Source organism: Orycteropus afer, unplaced genomic scaffold (assembly GCF_000298275.1).
Source record: "Orycteropus afer afer isolate SDZICR_OR568_19922 unplaced genomic scaffold, OryAfe1.0 scaffold00024, whole genome shotgun sequence".
Taxonomy (NCBI): Eukaryota; Metazoa; Chordata; class Mammalia; order Tubulidentata; family Orycteropodidae; genus Orycteropus; species Orycteropus afer.
Genome location: NW_006921611.1, coordinates 12,643,067 through 12,656,699, shown reverse-complemented (window position 1 = coordinate 12,656,699; position 13,633 = coordinate 12,643,067). Strand labels below are relative to the sequence as shown.

Sequence of the window (13,633 nt, the reverse complement as noted above, 5' to 3'; positions counted from 1 at the left end):
ACCTGGTCTTTTTTTTTTTTTTTTTTTTTTAAGATTTTGAGTATTGCTCCACATTTCCCTCACTCTATCCTGAACCTCTTATTTTAATCCCTTTCAGAGCAGTGAGGAGTGGTAGCTGGGCACCATCCAGTTTTTCTGCTCTCAGGGTCATGAAGGCTGGGGTTCACATGCTCCGTTAGTCCTTTGGACTAGTTGTTTCCTGTGTCTTTAATTTTCTTCACTCTTCTTTGCTCTGGATGAAGATAGACCAATAGTTGCACCTTAGATGGCTGCTCAAAAGCTTTGAAGACCTTGGTCACTACTCATCAAAGTAGGATGTAGAACATTGAGGGTTTTGGGGTTTTCTTAAATTATTATTTAAGAAATTTAATTTAGAAATGAAAATATATACAACATACATAACTGGTAGCCCCCATCTAGGCCTATCATCACCACTCCCTGTCTCTAGGGACACTGCCATTTCCAGGCATCATGTTTCTGTTTCTTCAGCTCATCTGTTCCCTCTGCCAGTCACCAACTGCCATTCCAGGGCACAATGTGCTCACCAGATAAAGCCACTGTCTGGAACCTGGCAGCTAGGGCACTGCCTTGAGACCCCCTTCCCTCCTAGCTACTGGCTGCTGGTGACTCACCTCTGATTCCCAGGGACGTTGTTATTTTTGACTCCAGTGTTATTAAGATTGTGCCCAGAATCCCTGCAAGTCAGTAATTAAGGAACACAGGGACCCCCAGTGAAGGCATGTGAAAAACAGAGAGGGCCGCCTGCCCTGAGGACCTGGGGCTGGCTATACAGAGGACAGTGGGTCCTCCCGGGAGACTCCGTCAGCCATGGAAAGACCGTTCCCTGCATCTGGGGGCTTGGTATCCGGGCCTCCTCTAGACAGACCCGCCTATAGAGGACTCCTGCTTCCCCAACTTGGCAGCTGGGCTAGCCAGAAGAGGCGGCCGCAGGACGTGCTCCCTTTGCGCCCTGAGCGCTGAGCCCTGACCCCGGAGCGCGGCTCACTGAGGAGGGGCTACTCCTGCCTTGCCTGCGCTCCTGGAGGCTCTCTTGGAGGGATGATGCTTGTGAAGGCACGGTGAGTGGGGCCAAGTCCTTCCAGGTTGAGCTGCCCCAGTGCTTTGGGCGGCGAGAACAGGTCAGGGCGTTCCTGTAATCTGCAAGTCTCAGGCGGGAGCCTCCCCCTCGGCCCTCTCTCTGAGTCCCGGGGAGGCCTGATAGCGTGTTTCTGTAGCTGATAAGGTAGTGCGTGAGGACCCAGATGTCCTAAGCCCGGGCAGCGGCTTCGAAGCGTCAGGAAGCTCCAGCTGTTCCTCCAGCAAACCTGACTGACCGTCGGAAGGTTCCTGGTTAGGGACCAGCATGCCCTGCCCGATTGGCTTCTGCAAAGTGAGTACTTAAGCAGTTTGCTCAGGAGGGGGAGGGGAGGGGATGAGGACTGGATGTGACCCGGGAAGAGCAGCCCGGGTCAGAGAAGCCAGTAGGCAGGATGTTGGCATGTGCCGCTCTGTGGGCAGGCAGTCAGGGCTGCGTGTGACAGTAAGTGCTCACCTGTGCGTGTTCATCTAGGGATGTGTACTTCCTGAGGCTCTAAGCTTCATAATAACATCGACACTCATTCGCTTTATTGCTAAAGGTAGCAGGTGGCTTCTGTGTAACTCAATTAATCCAGTTCATATTTTTTACTGCCAGAGGTTTACTGTCAAATTGAATTCCACCTACCTGAATCTCTGAATTATGTTATCTCTGCTCTAGGGGTTGGAAAAATGATCTTTGGAGTCTATTCCTGTGGTGCATTGAGATTCCAGAGGCTTAGCTTTCCCTCTACTGACTGATGTGTTTTTTTAGGTGCCAGTTGTCTTAGTTACAGACCCCCAGCTCTGAGGGAAAAGGAAAGCACCTGTGAGAGTCCCGCAACTGCATTGGAGGCCCTGAGGCCCTCATTTTGAAGGGCCTGGCTTGTTTGGTCAAAATCCCACAAAGACCAGTGACCTCATTAGCACAACTTCACTAGTTCTTGATTTGGATTTAAGTTGCTAAACTAACTAGAGGGAGAGAAGTTTAAGAAGGAAATTAAAAAAAAAAAAAATGTTACTGTGGCTCAAGGAAATACGGTCTGATGGATATTTTAAAAATGATCAAGGCGGGTCACAGAGGGTTACCCTGCCCCATTCCACCCCTAATTCTCCCTGTGATGATAGGACATATCACTAACCAGCAGCAGGGAAGGGCTGTGCTGTTTAGAAAGTGTGTTGGGGGTAAGTTTTTTGGTTTTGGTGATGGGTTCAGAGGCTAGAGTTGGATACTGGGCCACATTCTCAGAGGCCAGGGAATGCCACCACTTCTCTACTTGTCTAAAAGTCATTGGAAACAGGGTGAACAATAATAAATGGAAATTACTTGTTAGTGGTTTGGTATCTTCACACTTTATTTTTCTTGATCCATTGCTTGGACTTCTGCCCCTCCCCACCCAGAGGAAGGTCTGTGGAGAAAACCAGGGACTCCCACCACCAGCAGCAGCAGCCAGGTTAGGTTCATCTGAGTCTTCTTCCTTTTACTTAGAAGCTCCCAGACTGTAGATTCATAGTGCATCTTGGAGGTCTGCTGATAATAGACCTGGCGAGGCAGGGGAAGTATCTATGGGTATGCTGCATGGAACGTAGGAACTGTCTCCAGACCCAAATACAAGCTCTGTGTTTTGCATGATCAAGGAATGACTGATGACCGAAATGTTTAAAATTAACATGATCATCTTCACAGGCCAAATGATAGCCCTGGGAGAGTCATTTTTCTCTCTCTCTCAGTTTCCTTACCTGGCAACTGGGTCTGCTGTGAGGCTGAGGTGAGGAAATGAGAACATTTAGAAAAAGGAGAACGAGAAGCCTTGAGGATTGTTATTATAACAGGAGTTGTAAAAATTCAGCTGACCTTTTACATTGTAGATAAATTATAATTAGTCTTATAAAAAATATTTTACCATGTTTTACACCATATTATGTGGATGACCTTGGAGGACATTATGCTGAGTGAAATAAGTCAATCACAGAAGGACAAATATTGTATTAGTCCGCTATTGTAAAAAGTCAAGGAAAGGTTTATATATGGAAGGAAACTTTATTTTTTGGTTACCAGGGGTGGGGAGGGAGGGGAGGGAACACTGCTAGATAGATAGAGACAAGTATTGATTTGGGTGAAGGGAAGAGCAATGCACCAAATGTGAGTGATCAACACAGTGGCATTGAGGAAGAGGAAGGCAGAGAGAGGTGCATGGGAGGTACAGACTACAAAGAAGATCCCTTTTGCACACACAATAGTGCATTGTCAGTGATGCCAAACATTGATCTACAGGTGGATATATGGGTGGACAGGCTGTACAATCAGGTATATCTCTGCAGTAGGGGTGGGGGGAGTGCCCATGACCATGTATGGAATTGGCAGACAATGTTTCTACAAGCATATTTGTATGTGCTATAACAATGGCCATGTATATAGTACAGCTGACAAGGGACAAGGTTGTGGTGACTTCTCGGCTACAACCAGCCACCTGGATGAAGTAAGTAGTTGGACCTGTGGGCTCAGGACCATGGTCCCAGGGCACATCAAGCTCAATTGGCACAACATGCTACACAAAAACATTGTTCTACATCCTACTTTGGCGAGTAGCGACTGGGATCTTAAAAGCTTTCAAGTGGCCATCTAGATGCAGTGATGGGACAGACTGTCCTTGTCCAGAGCAAAGGAGAATGAAGAAAACCAAAGATGCATGGAAACAATAAGTCCAAGGAACTGGTAGAACATGTGATCCTCAGCCTATATGACCATGAGACCAGAAGAACTAAATGGTGCCCAACTACCACTATCAACCACTCGCAGGGGGATCTGTGTAGGAAATCCTGGATGGAGTGGGAGAACAATGTGGAAGAAAACTCAAAATCATAAAAAATAAATAAAGACCAGGTTTGTTGGCCTGATAGACCTGATGAAACCCCTGAGACTATAGCCCCAACCTGCCCTTCAGGTCTGAAATTGAGCGCACTCCTATGGCTTCCAGTCAAATAAAAGTTAAGTGTATGGGCTGAACATTTACATCAGGTAGATACACTCCTTGGAGCGATCAATCATAGGAGAACAGAAGGGCTGTGTATGTACAGGGAGACAGCGGGGGGTGGGGGTGGCAGAAGTGCATGGGAGGGAAGGACACAGGGAAGAGTGGCAATGGGGAGAAAGTGAGAAGAGAGCTGTTGCATTGTGGGAAATTATAGTCAATGTCATGAAACAAAATGTGTATGAACTGCTGTATGGAAAATAAATTTGTTCTGTAAACTTTCATGCAAATCCCAATGAAAATTATACACACACACACACACACACATATATAAAAACCATGTTTTAGGTGATATAATTAGTTTTTAAGCAGAGGTTCTCAACTTCTCACCCCCAAATTGTTCAACTATTACCTTTCCACAATCTGCTGTTGAATTTTGAGATTAATCTCAGTGAAACATACTTAAAGGTAAAATTGTTTTAGCCCCTCCCCAAACAAAAAGAAAGGTGATTGAGTGCTTTCTAAAGGTAAAGTAACTGAAAATCTTTTTTCTTCAAGTCTGTTCAACAAACATTTAACAAGCACTTATCAAGTTGGGAGCTCTGGTGGCATAGTGCCTAAGGCACTTGGCTGCTAACCAGAAGGCTGGTGGTTCACACCCACCAGCCACTCCTCGGAAGGAAGGTTGGAAGGTTGGGCAATCTACTTCTGTAGTGATACTGCCTCGGAAACCCAAGGAGGGGTTGCTATGAGTCAGATCCGACTCGATGGCACATAACAACGACAGCATGTGTCAGGTCTGGAAGACACTGGGAATACAGCTGTGAACAAGAAAGACAAAAATCCCTGCTCTCATGGAGCTTCTAGTCCAGTGTGTGTGTATGGGGGGAGACAGACTAAAAACAAAATAAATGAGTGAATTATAGTGCATATTAAAAGATAATTGCTATTGGTGGGGTTGGGGAAGTAGAGCAGGCAAAGGGCTAAGAAGTATGGGGAGTTCTGCAAGTTAAATAGGGTGCTTAGAGAAAGCCTCAGTGAGAAGTCAGTGAGCAAAGCCTTGAAGGTGGTGGAGGAGAGAGCCATTCACAGATCCAGAGGAGCAATGTTCCAGGTACAGGAAATAGCAGATGCAAAGGTCCTGAGGCAGGCATGTGCTGACTGTGTTAGGGGAATAACCAGGAGCCAGTGTAACTGGAACAGAGTAAAGGATGAAGAGCAATAGGAGGTGAGGTAAGATCAGAAAGGTAGCAGAGAGTTACCCTTGCTGGTGGAGGGGACCCATGGGTACAGAACATGTAGGGCCTTGTAGACTTTTGTAAGAACTTTTCTCTTATCCCAAGTGAGACAGGAAGCATTAGATAATTTTGAATTGACAAATGGTATGACTTGACTTATATCTGTACCTGAGACTTCCTCATTAATGCCTTTCTAACCAAACTCCTGGGAGCTCTGGTAGCGTAGTGCCTAAGGCACTTGACTGCTAACCAGAAGCCTGGCGGTTCAAACCCACCAGCCACTCCTCGGAAGGAGGATGGGGCAATGTACTTCTGTAGTGATACTGCCTCGGAAACCCAAGGAGGGGTCACTATGAGTCGGGTCCGACTCCACGGCACAGAACAACAACAACAACCAAACTCCCATTTGATATGGTCTATCAAATAGAACTCTCTGATACAGTATGTTGTCTATTACTGGCCTCTAGTGCAATGGTTTTCAACTCTCTTTTTCTTCTAGGATACACAGGGCTGGTTATTGACATGCATGACATACTTCCATGGCCATACCCGGGTATTGATCATCCTCTCTTTCTTACACTCTCCAATTTAACGAGAAAATGAATAGTGCCACAAATGCTCTTTACTTAAAAAATTACTGTGGAGAAAATTTAAAAGGGAGCAGAAGCCACTATAAAATCACAACTCATATGCAGCATGGTGATTTGTCACCACAGTTGCTAATGAACATCCATTGTTGTCTTTGAACCTTGGCATGGGTAACATGGAGTGTGGTTCTGGAGCCTTGACTGGGTGTTCAGAACGCATGGAACATAGCTGTCCAGAGAGCTATGGAATCTAAGCAGGCCAGAGCTGAGTCTGTACAGAAGCTTTAAATTTGTTCTGATTTTTAAAAAGTAGAAATGGTCTTCCTACAGGTGGTCTTGTTCCCTTTGATGCACTCTTCACATACAACCAGGGTGATTTTTCTTTACAAAGGTAGATCTCACTATGTCACTCCCCTGTTTAAGTCTTCAATGGCTTCATGTCGCTCTTAGGGTAGAATCCAAACTCCTTTACCTCTGGTCCCAGCCCCTGCCCAGCACTCCTGCCTTGTTTCTTATTCGGGCCACCCACAGAAGCTGCTGCAGGTACACTGAACTTTCATCAGTCCTTCAACAGGACACGCTTGGTAACATTTTACATTATATGTGTAAACTCCATAGGGTGACACTTGGGCTTCTTTTGCTCATTGTCGTATCCTTGGCACTTAGCACAGGGCCTGGCGCTTAGAGATGCTTATAAAATACTGTTTGCCTTAATGAATGAATAATACATCACTTGCAAAGCACATCCCAATTGATTACTACTAAACAATTTGGTCACAAACCTAAAATTGAAAATCACTGCCCTAAACCAGAACCAAAAATCAAACCCACTGCTGTCGAGTCATATCTGACTCATGATGACCCCTCCGTGGGTTTCTGAGGCAGTATCACTACGGAAGTAGATTGCCCAACCTTCCCTCCAAGGAGTGGCTGGTGGGTTTGAACACCAGCCTTCTGGTTAGCAGTCCAATGCCTTAGGCACTATGTTCCAGAGCTCCTATCACTGCCCTAGTATATATGATTTTTAGATTCTCTACTTTTGGGATTTTTTTTTGGTCCACAAGCTAGATTCGCCTTCCTCTTATTGTACTTTATTGGAAACTCTTTATTGAGGCCCTTCTCATTTTCTGCCATCTTTGTACATATTGACATCTATGTTGTCTTCCCTACAAGACTGTAAGCTGGGGATGGGAAGAGGGCAGCATCTCTGTCTGACTCATCTCTGAGTCACTTGCTCTCATTTTCCTTAGCATTGAGCACAAGGTCTTGAACATAGGGCTTAAGAAATATATTTGTTAAATGAATTAATGTAAAACAAATGAATGAGTCTGAACACTTGCTTCTCCTTCAGCTTGCCCAAACTGTGAGCCTAGACTGGGTGTTTGGAATACACGAGGTCATTTGTTTTGAAAATCAGTCTCTAAGCAGGTGGTCATGGGAGCTCTGGTGGCATAATGCCTAAGACATTTGACTGCTAACCAGAAGGTTGGCAGTTCAAACCCACCAGCCACTCCTCAGAAGGAAGATTGGGCTATCTACCTCTGTAGTGATGTTGCTGTTGTTGCTATGTGCCATCGAGTCATACCTGACTCATAGTGACCCCTCCTTGGGTTTCCGAGGCGGTATCACTATGGAAGTAGATTGCCCTGTCTTCCTTCTGAGGAGTGGCTGGTGGGTTTGAACTGCCAGCCTTCTGGTTAGCAGGCAACTAACTGCCTTAGTCACTACGCTACCAGAACTCCCTCTGTAGTGATACCGCCTCAGAAACCCAAAGAGGGGTCGCTATGAGTTGAATCTGACTCGATAGCAGTGTGTTGCATTGTTGTTTGTTTTGTAAGCAGGCGGTCATAACCTAGGACCCCAGTAGACTGAACACTTGGATCCTCCTACACACCAAGTGTAGACCTGGCTGGTATGAACCTACTCTGGGTAGACCTGGCTGCTGTGAAGCTGTCCAGTGCAAGTTTGGAGTTTGTCATCTTTTTCCAGCAGGCAGCGACTGCCAATTAGAGGTCTTGTTAGAAAAGGAATTGTGTCTCTTGCCTCCCTCTCACCCTTGACTACCACCCTCCCTCTGTGGCTTGCTATCTGAGCGGAAGCTGATTTATCTCCTGAATTTACTTTCAAGGCATAGAAGAAAAATGCATTAAGGGAAGAAGCGGTCCCACTGCCACTGGGCCAGCCTAACCAGCTACTAAGATCTATTAGTATGCAGTGGATGCAGGTGCAGGGATGAAGATAGAGTGTATTGCTTATGGACTTATTAGTAAAAACACAACAAGCAAGCAACTCCCCTTCCCCACCACTTTTCTCCAACTCTAAGGCCAAAAGGGTTTTTCTTCCTGACAAAGGTCTGCTCCACACAGAGAAGGCAGTGGGAAACCTTGCTGGCCTTCCCCTGGTCCCAAAACTAGTCTGCTTTTTCCAGAAGTGGATGCTAAAGCAATATTTTGTGAGAAAGAGCACCTGGTTTCAATTTTTTCAGAATGTTAGTGCTTATAAAAGCTGAAAAGAAGCTGGCTTGGGTCCATCCTTTCTCATTCCCTGATGGCCCAGCTATTGATCATGGGTGATGATGATTTGCAAACAATGGAACAGATTCCAGCTACTCAGACAACCCATTAGCGGCCAGAAGGAGCTGCTGTGTGAAATTTGTCATTCCTTCACAACACTCAGGCCATCTCTCCTCCAGGGTGAGGATGGGGTGGGGTCAGGATATATACAGTTATACAGTGTCCCTGTTTCTCCAAGGGGAAGGAGTGGCTAGGGAGTATTCAAAACAAAACAAAAACTTCACTTCCCTCTGTGGATTCTGACTCTTAGTGACCCCCATTGGGTTTCCAAGGCTGTAAATTTTTACTACAGAAGCAGACTGCCTCATCTTTCTTCCACGGAGCAGCTGATGGGTTCTAACCACTGACATTTTAGTTAGTAGTCATGTGCTGTAACCACCAAAGATCCTGGCTAGGAGTACATCATTTGTAAATTTCTCAGCTGGGCTGCTGACATTTGGTCAGCTTGGTATGATTTGCAGGTACTAGCGGAATCCCTGGTAGCATAGTGGCTAAGACACTGGCCTGCTCACCAGAAGGCTGGCGGTTCAAACCCACCAGCCACTCCTCGGAAGGAAGGTTGGGCAATCCTACTTCTGTAGTGATACTGCCTCGGAAACCCAAGGAGGGGTCGCTATGAGTCAGGGCTGACTCCACGGCACATAACAACAACAACAACAAGTGGAATCCCCTAGTCCTTGAATACCTTAACCACTCATCTGCCATGGTGCCTAAAATTCCCCCCAAGAGATTATTCCTTAGGTTCTTAAAGCATTGTTGATCTATAAGTCGTCTATCAATTTCATACATTTAAGCCTTTATAATAGGATATTGAATGTTACCATTGCAAGGAACTCATTCTTATCTTAGTGGGATTAGTTGAGATTAGCTAAGAGCAAGAAGTGGAATTTATGGAATGGGGAGGGAGGGTAGGACTTGCTGGTACAGTGGTAAAGGGAAAGGAAAACCTCATTCCTCTACTTAGGGCAGTGACTGGGTATAAGCTTCTTTCCTAACCAAACCAAAACCAAACTCACTGCCATTGAGTCGATTCCAACACACAGTGACCCCCACTGGGTTTCTGAGGTGGTAAATCTTTATGGCAGTAAATAGCCTCATCTTCCTTCCACAGAGCGGCTGGTGGGTTTGAACCACCAGCCTTATGGTTAGCAGTCAGATACCTTAGGTACTGCACCACCAGAGCTTCTACCTAATGCACTGCCGTGGAGTCAGATCCAACTCATAACTACCCCTCCTTGGGTTTCTGAGGCAGTATCACTATGGAAGTAGATTGCCCAACCTTCCTTCCAATGAGTGGCTGGTGGGTTTAAACAACCAGCCTTATGTTTAGCAGTCAAATGCCTTAGGCACTATGCCACCAGAGCTCCTGAGCTTCTACCTAGATGCTTATATATCCTAAAATCTGGGTTCCGAGTACTCTGGACTGTCACAGTGTGCACTGTGCAATTTGATGTGTGATGCTGGATTTAAAGTGGAAATAGTAACAGTAGTCAATCAGATTCTGAATGCCCCTCTCGTTCACATGCCATCTAGGCAGTGATGGGTCAGCCCATGGCTCCCTTTCCCCTCTGTTAGACTTCCAAACTCTATACAGAGTAATACAGTCTTACAATATGCCAAGCATGGCATGTTCTTTACTTACTTTCTCTTCCTGTGATATTGAAAACACCCTGTAAGGTAAGTGTTACCTTCAGTTCCCAGATAAGAAAACAGAGGCTAAGGAGCTAATCAAGCAGTCTATATCTGTCTCCTAATATGCTACAGATTGATGTTCATGGGTATGTATCTTCTTCCCCTCATGTACAGGTTATGCTGAAATTATTATTCTAATACCTGTCTATCCACTCACTATACTCCCCATGCCCAAACTGTAGGATTCAACTGAACTCGCCCAGGCAACATCTAAAGGCATATGATCTGACCATGTTGTTGCTGTGTGCCATGGAGTTGGTTCCAAATCATAGCCACCTTATAAAACAGAGTAGAACTGCCCCCTAAGGTTTTCTAGGCTATAATCTTTATAGGAGCAAGGAGCAGATCACCAGATCTTTACTCCTGTGAGGCCTCCAGTCGGTTTGAACCATCAACCTTTCAGTTAGTAGCCAAGTGCTTAACCATTGCATCACCAGGATTCCTAATTTTACCATAAAAACCCATTGCCATCTAGTCAATTCCAACTATACGACAGAGCAGAACTTACCCATAGGATTTCCAAGGCTGTAATCTTTACAGGCGCAGATGCCACTTCTTACCACCAACCTTTCAGTTGGCAACTGAGTGCTTTAATCACTGTGCCACCAGAATACAGCAAAGTGGTCCAACTTGTGGGCTCTAGAGCCAAATCACCTGGGTTTGAATTCTTGCTCTGCCACTCCTAGTTGTGTACCCTCGAATATACCATATGACCTCCCCAAGCCTCTTCTATATTTTCTCGTCTATAAACTGGCAATGTGGTTGTCCTAGGGTTGTTGTGAGGATTGCATGAAATTGGCACCTGGCACATAAGGAATTGTTGGCTATTACAATTTGTCTGGAGTCACAAGTTCTTCCCTGGATCAATACTTACAACATTCTAAAAGCTTTGGGAATTTAAAAAATAACTTCTACCTTTAACACACCATCAATTCAGGTCAACTGAATTTATTGAGTAAGACACAAAAATTAATAGCACAGTCCCTTACCCTCAAGAAGTGAATGCTACATTAGTGATATCGTTGTTGTTGTTGTTGTTATGTGCCGTTGAGTGGGACCCGACTCAGTGAACTCTCCTTGGGTTTTCGAGCTGGTATCACTAGGGAAGTAGATTGCCCAATCTTCCTTCTGAGGAGTAGCTGGTGGGTTTGAACCACCAGCCTTCTAGTTAGCAGTCAAGTGCCTTAGGCAGTATGCTGCCAGAGCTCCTCATTAGTGATATGGAACAAGTAATAAGGGAGCTTGGGATGGGGCAGAATTAATTCTGCTTGTCAAGAGGACAAGGGAGTCAACAGGGATGCTTCTTAAAGGAAGAAAACTTTGAGTCTTGAAGAATCAATCAAATTTCAGAAAGCAGAGACTGAAAAAATATTGGCAGCAAAGGAAAAACATAATGAAAAGTATGCGAAGTGTAAGCATGCCTCAGGTATTTGGGAAAGGTACATGACTAGGTTTTCAGACAGGTGGATGGTGGACAATAGCAGGAGATGAAGATGGAAAGATAGGCAGGGGCTAGACTGTGAAAGTTTCTGAATATTGGTCACATTGGACTTTATTCTACAGTTGTTGGGGATCCAGCAAAGATATTTGAGTAGGAAAGTGTCATGATCATATTTGTGCTTCAGAAAGCTCACACTGGCAGGGTGCAGGAAGAGGAGTTATTGGAGCTGGGAATGAAATGAGGCTATTGCTGATATCCAGGTGAGAAATGATGAGGTCCTAAAAGAAGGGGAATGGAAGATAATAAGCATCTGTTGAGCAGCTATATTTGCCAGCCACAGTGCTCTGTGATTTACTAAGTTTGATTCATTTAATGCTCATGGAAGACACATAAGGAATCATTAACCATGTTACAGATGAGGAAACTGAGTTTTATTTTAGTTAGAAAAAGTGATGGAAAGGCTTTGGTAACAGAGGAAATAGAACTGTTGTCTCAGGATATTAACTGGCTCATATGGGTGCCCCTGTGGTATGGGATCTGGTCCTCAGTTTTGTAATCCCAGTAACTTGAGTTTGTGGCACAAGTAGAGGATAGTAGGTTGGGGAACTAACTTAATGCTAATATAACTCACGGGAGTTTGGTGTTTACATTAGTATGTCAACTTACTAATGTAAATATGACTTTTCTGGTGCTCTGGTGTTCTTGTTCATTTGTGGTGTTCTCTGGTCAGTAAATTCCATCCCATTAGAAAGGGAAGGTTGGGCAATCTACTTCCATAGTGATATTGCCTTGGAAACCCAAGGAGGGGTCACTATGAGTAGGGCCCAACTCCACCACACATAACAACAACAATAGAAAATCTAAATGTCAAGTCAGTTATAACCAATGCATTCAGAGAAATGGGAGTGAAACAATCTTGGATACATAGTGTCGGATTACCCTATGAGGAAGGTAAGCACTGGCTTACTTGTGCTTACTTCCTAATTTGTAGTGAACAATTTCACATTTTTCACCACTTCAGAGATTCTGCTTCTAGGTATGGCTGGCATCTGCCTCTCTCTCAACCCCACATAGCACCATCCAACAGAATAAAAGCCTCTTTTCAAATTAACAATCCCTGACAGAGTACCCCATAAGCAAGCACTTACTGATCTGTAGTGAATACTTTCACATGTTTTTTTCACGTTTTTCACCACACTCATTTGTTTACTACAGATCAGTAAATAAGTACAAGTAAACCTGTGCTTATCTTGCTCATTGGGTAATCTGTCCCTGAAGATGTGTCACCAAGACCACAGTTAAGTCTGATGAACCATTCATACCTCACAGTGAAGAACATCACATTTGTTACAAGAAGTTGATTAAACAACACTGGAAGAGAAAATGAGTCTCATTGCCTGTGGCAGTGCCAATGTCTTGGTAGCAGCTGCCTGGGTGCTGTGTTGAGAAATATTCTAAAGCTACCTTTAGGCTTATGAACAAGAGAGCTGTGATAAAGTAGCCATCTCTGCCAGGGGTGGCAGAAAGGGGAGGTTGAGGTTGTAGTGGGAGAGGTGTAGGAATCATATCTGGGCCATTGTTCTTTTTCTTCTTTTCCATTTCCTTCTTCTTCAGTTTAGCCATAATCAGATGAGCAATGTTCTGACTGCTATTTATTTGAGAGACATCTCCTCTTTCAGGAAGACTTCACAAGCCAACTAATATTATCCATTATGTGTTGATTTTGCTGGCTCACCTCTTAGAAGGTAATATTATTTCACTTATTCAACTTTCTTATTTCTTTTAGGTACCAGTATCAGGCTCTGGGTATTAAATAGAGCTTGGAGAGCCAGAAAGTGACAGGGTTTATGTACAGATATAGGCCTGTGAACCAGGCCTATGAGCCATAAACCGGACAGAAGAGCAGTCAGCCCCAGGGTTACAGGTGAGGAGAGACAACTCAGGGATGCCCAAAGTAGCAAGCGGGAAGAGCAGGAGAAAGGGGATTAAAAGCCAGGAAGCCAGAGAGAAGAGCAATCAGCCGAAGGGAGTAGGTGAGGAGAGGCAACTCAGGCCC

General features: G+C 44.8%; 1 protein-coding gene across 1 annotated transcript in view; it reads left to right on the top strand.

Annotated features, from left to right (window-relative positions):
* Nucleotides 1–13,633, top strand: part of ANK1 (ankyrin 1) — a 348,995-nt gene that overhangs the window by 175,485 nt on the left and 159,877 nt on the right. The window lies entirely within an intron of this gene.